This window comes from Triticum aestivum, chromosome 7A, assembly GCF_018294505.1.
Source record: "Triticum aestivum cultivar Chinese Spring chromosome 7A, IWGSC CS RefSeq v2.1, whole genome shotgun sequence".
NCBI classification, from domain to species: Eukaryota; Viridiplantae; Streptophyta; class Magnoliopsida; order Poales; family Poaceae; genus Triticum; species Triticum aestivum.
This window is the reverse complement of record NC_057812.1, coordinates 88,120,398-88,129,986: the sequence shown is the minus strand read 5'-3', so window position 1 is coordinate 88,129,986 and position 9,589 is coordinate 88,120,398. Positions and strand designations below refer to the sequence as shown.

Here is a 9,589-nt window from a genome sequence, read left to right as displayed (position 1 = left end):
GTTGGAAATATATGGACAAGGCGCAACTTTCATATGTAGAAATGGTTTTGAGATTCCTTACAGTTTTAAGTTAATTTTCAAAATCGTGCGGCAGACGATGAGTGGCAGCGACCGTTTTCATGAAATTTTTTACAAACCGGTTGTCGAAATGATTCAAATGATATGCCGTTGGAAAGATATCGACGAGACGCAACTTTTTAATGTAGAACACTCTCTTTAATTCCTTACATTTTAAGAGTAGTTTTAAATTTACCGAAATGCGGACACTTTGTTTTTCGCGACACCCAAATCGACGTGGGTACTTCATCCGACTGAAAACTGCACTGCATCGGATGAACAACCGCACTTCATTGGACAAACAAGTGCATTGCATGATTTCTTTTTTGTGGGACGTAATTTTTCCTAAATGAGGTGGAGTGCACTTCATGTCGAGTGTTGGTGAACCACAATACTATGAAAAGTGAACCTCGCGACTACCGTAAACGAGCCGTACTGCATCAGACAGAAAACCACACTTATTTAGACTAAAAACACACTTCATTGGACAGACAAGTGCAATGCATGATTTCTTTTTTGTGGGACATAAATTTTCTTTTTTTGTGGGACATAAATTTTCGCAAATGAGGTGGAGTGCACTTCATGTCGAGCGTTGGTAAACCGCAATACTACGAAAAGTGAACCTCGAGACTACCGTAAATGGGCTGCGACACTACCGAAAGTGAACCGTGTGAGTTTTTTCCAAACTCAATTTTTTATGTGCGTAGACCGCGCGAGTGGACCGCGGGGACTGAGCGAGTGAACTATATATATAATGAAAAGCGAACTTCATTGAGATATATTTACCAAGCGAACCGTGGAGGAGTATTATAGCAAACTGCATGAGACAACAAAGTGAGCTTCAAAGTTTACTTATAAAAAGACGGGCAACCACACTGCAATGGCGACACAGGGAACTTCACACGACGATGAAGTGCATTGCCGCGCCACTACTCGCGTCGAATGCATGGACTACAACAAAAATAGTAACCTGCTCAACACACACACATACTCCAACACAAAACAATATCCTTTCAATGTCAACACCCAGCTGAACGTGCTACAGGTAGAGAATTACATCCCTGGACGCCGTCCACCTTTGTATGTTCTCCATCCTAAGAAAACAATAAAAAATGAACCGAAGAGAAATAGTGAGTGGGTTGCGTGTGTGAATAACAAATTATAATGAGGTACCATTTTTACAGATAGCTAGTGTACTGCATGATGAACTTTGAATTACTAAAAAAGGATGCCGCCAGCCACCCTGTGGCGAACAACAAGGAGTGGAGGAGAGAGCTGCATCCTGCAGGTGAGCGTCATGGCTCGCATGTCCGGGCAAGCTGCACGCCGCACTCCTTTACACTGCAATACCCGTCGTCCCAACAGTGGACTGCACGCACGAGCACGAGATTCACCCAGTACTGCGATGCCCCATGGGACATACTTCTCGTCCTCATGGGCCGAGCTGCACGCGACGCATGCAGCGGCCGTCACTGAAAGGCGCGCCTGAACACAGGCAAGGAAGAGAACAAGGGGAGGAGCAGGACTCCGACCGTCTGGCGGCGGTGTTGCCGTTGCCCTCCTTGGGCGCCTCCCAGGCGGCCATGGTTATGCTTCGGAGTCATCATTGAGGAGTCCTGGAGCTCGAGCTCGAGCTCGAGAACGGCGAGCCCCACGGGAAGAGAACTGCATGGAGTGGAGGGGTGCACCACAGCCGGATCTATTATGCACGGGATCCACTTACAACGGATCCAGTGGCCCCGGCGGCCGAATCCGGCACGAGACAGGCCACGGAGATTGTTGGAATCTAGCCTCAGGAGAGGGGAGGCTCGTCGGTGATGGAGACGAACTCCACAGCCGCCCAAGGAAAGATGGGGGCCGGTTGCCGCACCCATGGCCTTCGCGGTCGATTCTGGTGGTTTCAAGGCGTGTCGGGGGCCGATGGCGGCCGGATCTGGCGGTTGAGGCCGCGCCGAGGGGCCGTGGTGGCCGGATCCGGTGGTTGAGGCCGCGCCAGGGCCTGGTGGCGGCGAATCTCGCCATTGTTTGGGGTGGCACGGGAGAAAGAGGGGGAGGGTGGCGGCCGGCGTGGAAGGTGGGTCGTGGGGTTGGGGGAAGGTGCAGCACCGGGGGTGGTGGTCGGGAAAGGTAGAGGGGTGGGGGCACGGCGGTGGCCGGTGGGAGGGGGTTGGGGGCATGCTGGCCGTGGGAGGTAGTGAGCTAGGTTGGGGCGTGTCGGGTGAAGGTGGAGGGGATAGAGGTCGGGAATCATGCGTGTGTAGGTGGTGGTCGGTGGATTCGTTTGCCTCTGTCTGTGGTGCGATTCGGGAGGTGTTATCAGAATAAGAAGTTTTGGTGTGCAGAATAAGACTCTTAAGGGTGTTATTAGAATAGACCCACCTTCTTGAACTGATTAATTTGAGCAGTTGTACTGATGACGTCATTTCGTTGAACTGATCTTTTTTATTAAAAGGGTAAATAAGAGCTCCCTCCCGCTCTCTCCGTGTTCCGCCGGCCACTCCAGCTGTTGACCGAGCTTCTCACGGCCGATCCATCAACCCGCCCACAACCCTCCACAACCCAGGCCCCACCCTAGGCGCGGTGATGGGCGCCAGCGTGGGTGACGGTGGCGGCGCTCTCGGGGCGGCCGGCGGCGGCATCGTCCACCAGGATGTCGACGCTCCCAAGATCCCCGGCTGCTCGAATGACTTCATGCTCGTATGCCCACCTCCCCTTCCCCCTCCTCCTCCTCCTGCTCCCCCCTTTCCCGAGCGACTGGAGTGGCCGGCCTCGGTTCCTGATTTTGAGCCCATGGCCGGGTGGTCGGCGGACCTCCGTTCTGGCCGGGCGCGCGACCCCGGAGCCTCCTGATTCTGAACCCATGGCCAGGTGGCCGGCGGAGCTCCGTTCTGGATGGGGCATGACCCTGGAGCCTCTCGATTCCGAGCCCGTGGCCGGGTGGCCGGCGGAGCTCCGTTCTTTCCGTTCCTCACCCCATGCGGCGCCAACACCTACATTCCTCTGATAGCTTTTGCCACCTACATTCGTAGTTACGATTGATTGTTGTGGTTGTAGGAATCTAGAAGAAATGTGCACTATGGCTCTACGGGCGGTGAAATATATATATCATTTGATTATAGTTACTCAAGAAGTTCTGTTTGAGAGTTTAAATAAGAAAAAAATGCAGATGCTAGAGAAAGGTTGAAATGTATACTCCTTAATGCTGATAGAATTCTGTTAGTGATAGTTCAGGATATTCTTGCTTCAATCTTGCTTGTCTGAATAATAACATTATTCCTGAATGCAGGTTTACCCGGGGCTCTAGCTATATAGTTCACAAGAGGGTTACTTGGTTGCTTTATGTAAGTCATTCTCATTGAAGCTCTATTTTATTCACTAGGAAGTGGTGAATCATCATTGATGGGCATCGTGGCATATGCTGGGTATGAGTTTGCTGGTACCTCACTTGCGATGTTTGTGTGCATCTTCTGGAGCTACTCATACAGTACTATTTTTAAGTACATACATAGCCATGATTGTGTGATAAATTATTTGTCAGGATATGGTTGTACTTGATTAAGCCTATATTGTAGATAGAGTGTCCGAATTTACCAAGGTATTAACTTTCTTATTCCGGAAGAGGTTGTCTAGAAGACAAAATCAGTTGGGAAACTCAAACAAGAAAGCTGAGATTTGCGTACAATAGAGTGAAAGATTTAACAATGAGAAGGTTGAGTTTGAGCAAGCTTCCTTCACAAAAGGTACAGCTCCTTGTCTCGACCTCTTTCTTTTGTGCCCGTCGCTAGCTAGCGATGTTTTTGGTTATGTAATTTTGTGTGAAGTTCACCCTTGCCATGGACAACATGTCATGGACCCTATGTTCCTGGTCTCCACTCCGTCGAGGCACGGATCATCGTCACTTGCTGCTTATAGTTCAATTAATTTGTTGTTCCATTTCAGTTTGTTGGTCTACTGTGTATGCGGTTGCATTTCGTAGCTCGTTGTGGACGCCTTCTCATTGCTTTTACTACGATTCAATTTAAGTTGTTTGTTATTCAGTTTGTTTGTTGTTTATAGGTTCTACAAGTTGTTTGAAGTTTAGTTCAGCCGAGACAGAGCTCCGCGTTGTGTAGTCCACCTCACACTACTGGCACAATCTCCTTTTCCTTCTCTCCGTGATCTTCTATGCAGTCTGCAAGGCCACGCTCCCTTCCGTTTCACTAGTGTGGCTGTGGTGGAATGAGAGAAATAAAGCTAGTAAAGGTGACAAAATTAGATCCATATGGGAAGTTTCATCTTTAGATGATTATCATCTTTTTAACAGTATGAAGGCCAAGACTCAAGGGAAAGAGAAGAGCACCAGGAAAATGCAGAAATGGAAACCACCTCCAGTGGGGAACCTGAAGATTAATATTGATGGGGCTTTCATCGAGGCATCAGATATAGGCGGCTGGGGTTTCACGCTTAGAAATGATCAAGGAGTTTTGTTGGCTGCTGGTGCGGGTAAGCTAAAGCATGTGTCTGATCCAGTACACGCTGAAACGCTTGCCCTACAACAGGCTACGAATATTTGTGATTGAAATGGGCTGCCAGCAGGTAATATTTGAAATGGATTCCATGATGTTGAAACAAGCAATCATTAGTCTTGAATATGATTTACTCCCTCTGTAAACTAATATAAGAGCGTTTAGATCACTAAAATAGTGATCTACACGCTCTTATATTAGTTTACAGAGGGAGTATCAAAGTTGGGATCATTATTCCAAGATGTAAAATTTCAGATGCGCGTAGGCCTGATTGTTGTAAGCTTTGAACATTGTAATAGAGAGTGTAATGAAGCAGCACATGTTTCAGCTGCGCATGGTCTCTGTATGGAAAATGCTTGCTTTGAGACTTGGCTTGGCAACTTCCCAGATTTTGTACTGGATTTGTTGTTGGCGATATGCCAAATGCTCTAATGTAATGGAATACAATGTGTTCCTTTAAAAAAAAGAGGTTTCATTTTTTTATCAGGGGCTGGTTGTATTTGTACACGGGGCTGATTGTACTTTTATGAGGGGGGTCAATTGCAAGTACATGACCATAAAATCATAGGGGGATGATTGTATTTTTATGAGGGGATATTATTATTTTTAGCAGTTCATCACGCCATCGTGTTACTATTGTTGAACTGATAAATTCCTGCGGTTGTACTAATGCTATCATTTCGTTGAATTGATCATTTTTATTAAAAGAGTAAATATGAGCTCCCTCCCGCCCTCTCCCCGTTCCGCCAGCCACTCCATCCGTCGACTGAGCTGCTTGTGGCAGATCCCTCCACCCGCCCGCCTCCCTCCCAGCAACCTAGGCCCCACCCTAGGCACAACTTTAGGTGCCGGGGCACGGGCGATGATGGCGGTGCTTGCGGTGGCACTCGTACTGATCTCTGTGTGTTTTTGTACAGAGGAGGTATTTTTCATAAGAGTAATTTTGAATGGTTCCAAAAATAGTACTTGAACCGATGTCCATATGGCTTTTGTACTGAGCGTGTTTTCGCAGACTAGATTTTACTCTCTTTTTTGTATGGCTTTTCCTCGTAACTTTTCAATGGTTTACGGTTCTCATAGTCCTCGAACTTGCATGGTTTATATCAGTGAATTGAATGATATTTTTTCAAAAAGAAAATGTTTTGTGTCTTCCTTTTTTTAAACCCAAATTTTTTTGGAACGATTTTTTGGACTTCTCACGTTTTACGACTTGAACTTTTACCATTTGAATTTTCGTGGTTTTTCTTTTGTATAAGCTTTTTCCCAAACTTATCTGAGACGTCATGTTTGAACATACAACTTTTGTAGTTGTGAACTTGTGATTTTTTCCATTTATTAATTTGCTTTTCCTCCGAACTTTCACTGCTACAATTCTTTTTTGCAAATTTATTGTCCCTTGAGTTAGAACTGATGCAATTTTTAATTTTTAATTGATGGTATTTACAGTACTAGAGAGTTTGTACTTCTCAAAAAATAATCACTTGATGTTCTTTTGGTTTTAATTTTTAATCTTGTTTCCCATCCTTATCCTTACTCACGGTGTCATCACCATCGTACCTTTATGGTTTATATAGTTGAATGGACTTACATTTTTACCATTTTCTTCTTTTAAAAACTTGTGTTTTTTTCTCCAAACTTCCTACCTAACAAGAATCAGAACTTATTTACTTTCTACATTTGTACTTCCAAGTGTCTTTAATGACATTTTCACTATTTTACTTTCTTTTACCTCATCAAACAGGCGCACACCACATTTGAAGAAACAAAATATGAATCTTTGAAGCACTAGGGGGATAACCATTGTGCAGGACTTTCATGTGTGCCTTCATCATAGAAAAATAGACTGAATATCGCCAAGTTCTAAGGTTGAATAAATGAATCATACAGAATATTGTCAAAACCCCACATTTTTCTCACTAAAACAAAGTTATGTACTTTCATACAACCCTCTTTGAACTTGGACGGCACCTAGTGCTCAACTTGGACGATGACCAGTGCTCAACTCGAACAGAGGAGCTTCCATTGCAGTGGAGAAGACGTTGACATGCACTGGAACTTGGCGTGCTAGAGTGATACACTTCACGCCTACTCAATGTCACGGTACCCTGCACACACACCAGCCAACAATTAACCATGTGGACTAAATTGGAGCTACAATATGAATTGAACTGGATGAAATTTAGAAATTGAACTAACGGAAGAAACTAGACACCACATGTACATCAAATAAAAAAGTGGAGTAGTTAGTACCAACTACTAAACTAATCTACTGGATAGTGAACTTATAGATTGTATATTGGCAAACTTCTACACTTGCCGGGAGTAATCAACATGAACTTCTACACTTGCCGGAAAGTTGTAAAATATCTGCAGAATTGAAGGATATGCTTTTTGTATTATCTCTGATCACAATGAACAAAGTATTTAGAACTGACGCATATATGATACTAGATCAATACTAAAATGGATAATATTTGTTTAAGTTTCTCTGTATGAACCTACCAACTTTCTGAACATGAACTTCTCGCTAAGGCTATTCTTCGGTATTGAAAACTGTTTTCTGCATTAACAACAAGCACCTAAAGAGCATCATGTTTTCTGCAAGTATATATGAACTTTTGAGAGGACACTTTATTTATTTCACTGCATTTTCTCCATAATTGGAGCGACAAATGCCATCTATTTTTTTTGTAAAATGGAAGTATGAAAACATTTGTAACATGAATTTTTGCTAATGGACATGTACTGATAAAATACTGCAGTTATTTGTTGTCAAACTGTACTTAGTTTGGACAGGCAGCTTAGCCACTTTTGGCACATGTATTAACATATCTAGTTGACAAGTGGTACCAAATGTCTGAAACTAGAAAAAGTACAGAAGCTGAATCAACACAGTACAACTCTTTGCCCCATGCAGCAAAGTGTGAGAAGAGATGTAAACTAATGAATTCGCACCCAGCTGCGGTTGTTTCTTTTTGGAATCCATTGAACTGGAAAAAAACCCGACAATGTGTACTGAAAAACTAACTACAGTGTGAAATGAAAAAAACATACAAGTGTAGATGGGGGCACTGATCTGGAGCTCGATCCGGCACGGGGAGATGGCGGAGTTGCCGGCTGGGTTGCGGGGTGACTGAAACTAATGAAGATACAAACTAGTATATTTATCTACCATAAGATGATAGAATTATGAACTGATGAAAACTTATATCATGAACTGATACACATAGTATAGATATATCTTTCTATGGACAAGAAAAAAAATTCTCCAAACAACCATCATATTGGAGAGACTAATTAAGCTCTATTTTTTGTGGCCATCCAGCAACAACATTCTTACAAACACACAAACTATCATTGCGCAACAAGAAACTACAATTAATTAGCCTGCGATGCTCTAGTTCAGCTACACTGCAACAATTTATTATTTTTATGTATACCACCATCAACCATGGCACTGGCACTTATCATCTAAAAACACATAGTGGAATGTTCAACAAACAACTAGTAAAACTGCGGGTAGAAGCAGGCATGTATGCATCCGCACTGCAGCATGTGCCTACGGATTACCGCTTTCCTAGATTTTTGAACGTATGATTTTTTTCTCTTCACGAACTTACCCATGTTTTCTAAGCAAGATGTGCACTCCCCAAAACAGAGTGTACTTACTAAGCATCAGTAATCGAACTTCAAGCATTGTGTGTGTGTGTGTAAAATATACTTTTTTTAACCCAAGTGAACCCTAGTTTGTAGGCGAACATTTTCATGTAGATGTACAGACATGAAAAGGCTATGATGACAGAAGTGTTGTATAAAGCTCCACAAAGAAGAGGAATCTTCTTTGCCAAATGAATCATACAAAATATTAACCAACAATCATTAGTATACACACTATCCAGATATCTCATAAGCCATTTTGTGTACAACATCATTATCAAGCACAAGTGGTACGACCAATTTTTCTTGTACTGAAGCTTGTTTTCAGAATTCATATCAGTGGGGTTATTAAACACATGCATCAACATCAAAAGTGGAACACTAGAAAAAAGGACACTGCTATGCAGGAACCACAGTCTACAGATCCAGAGGAGAAATCATCAAGCAAAAATCAAGAGAGGTCGCAATCTCCATGGAAGATGCCAACGGATTTTCCATGGAAGGGCCTCCCACTCCCCTGCTCTATCTCCTCCCACTCCCTGCACACACAAACGTAGACCAGAGATAGAGAGAGGATGAGAGGGAGATGACTAAGACGGATCAAGGGCGGACACGGGGTGGCCTGTGCGCAGCTCTTATCGCGACCTACAATAGAGTGTGCTGTTGTACTGTCGAGGCAAAGTTCCTTGACCCAGCGGCTCCACCCGCAGCCGCTAAGTGCAGGCCATGGCGCAACAGCCGAGGGTGGCGCACGGGAGTGAAGCTGTGGCCGTGGCGCGAGTGAGGGGTGCCGAGGATGGCGTGGGGGGAGGGGGACATTTGTACTACAAGAACTAAATATTGTGCAAATGTTGAACTTGCAGGTTCCATACGCAAGCTAGCCATGAATGGGGCGGTGCGTGACCAGAGGCGATAGCAGAGACAGGGCACGGCCCCCCAAGGCAGATGCGGTGGAGGAAGGCGGCCGACAGTGGTTCGCGGGAGGAAGGCGGTTGGCGGTTGCTCGCCGGAGGAAGGCGACCGACTATGGCTTGCGCGAGGAAGGCGGATGGCGGTTGCTCACTGGAGGAAGGTGGCCGGCGGTAGCTTGCACGAGGGCAAGTTGGGGGCGGGGGGCGGTGACGGGAGGCACACTAGGAGGAGGGGGATCGTGGCGGAGGTGCCTGGGAGGAGGAGGATAGGGCCAGCGGCACGCAGGATGGCGGTGGGATCCGGGCGGCGGCGCGCTGGGTGGAGGTGGGTTCAGGGCGGCGTGCTGGGCGGAGGTGGGTTCGGGCGGCCGCAGGAGGAAGAAAATGGACGCGCCTCTATATAGGGCGCGAGGGTAATAGAATAATATTTTGTTACGGGTAACAAAATAGTCCAGTCCT

At 45.3% G+C, this 9,589-nt stretch overlaps 1 long non-coding RNA gene across 1 annotated transcript; it reads left to right on the top strand.

Annotated features, from left to right (window-relative positions):
• The first annotated feature begins 2,652 nt into the window (after positions 1 to 2,652).
• Positions 2,653 to 4,673, top strand: LOC123151677 (uncharacterized). Its single transcript, XR_006475762.1, has 3 exons — positions 2,653 to 2,754; positions 3,344 to 3,797; positions 4,368 to 4,673. It is a non-coding gene; the product is annotated as an uncharacterized lncRNA (long non-coding RNA).
• The last annotated feature ends 4,916 nt before the right edge of the window (positions 4,674 to 9,589 follow it).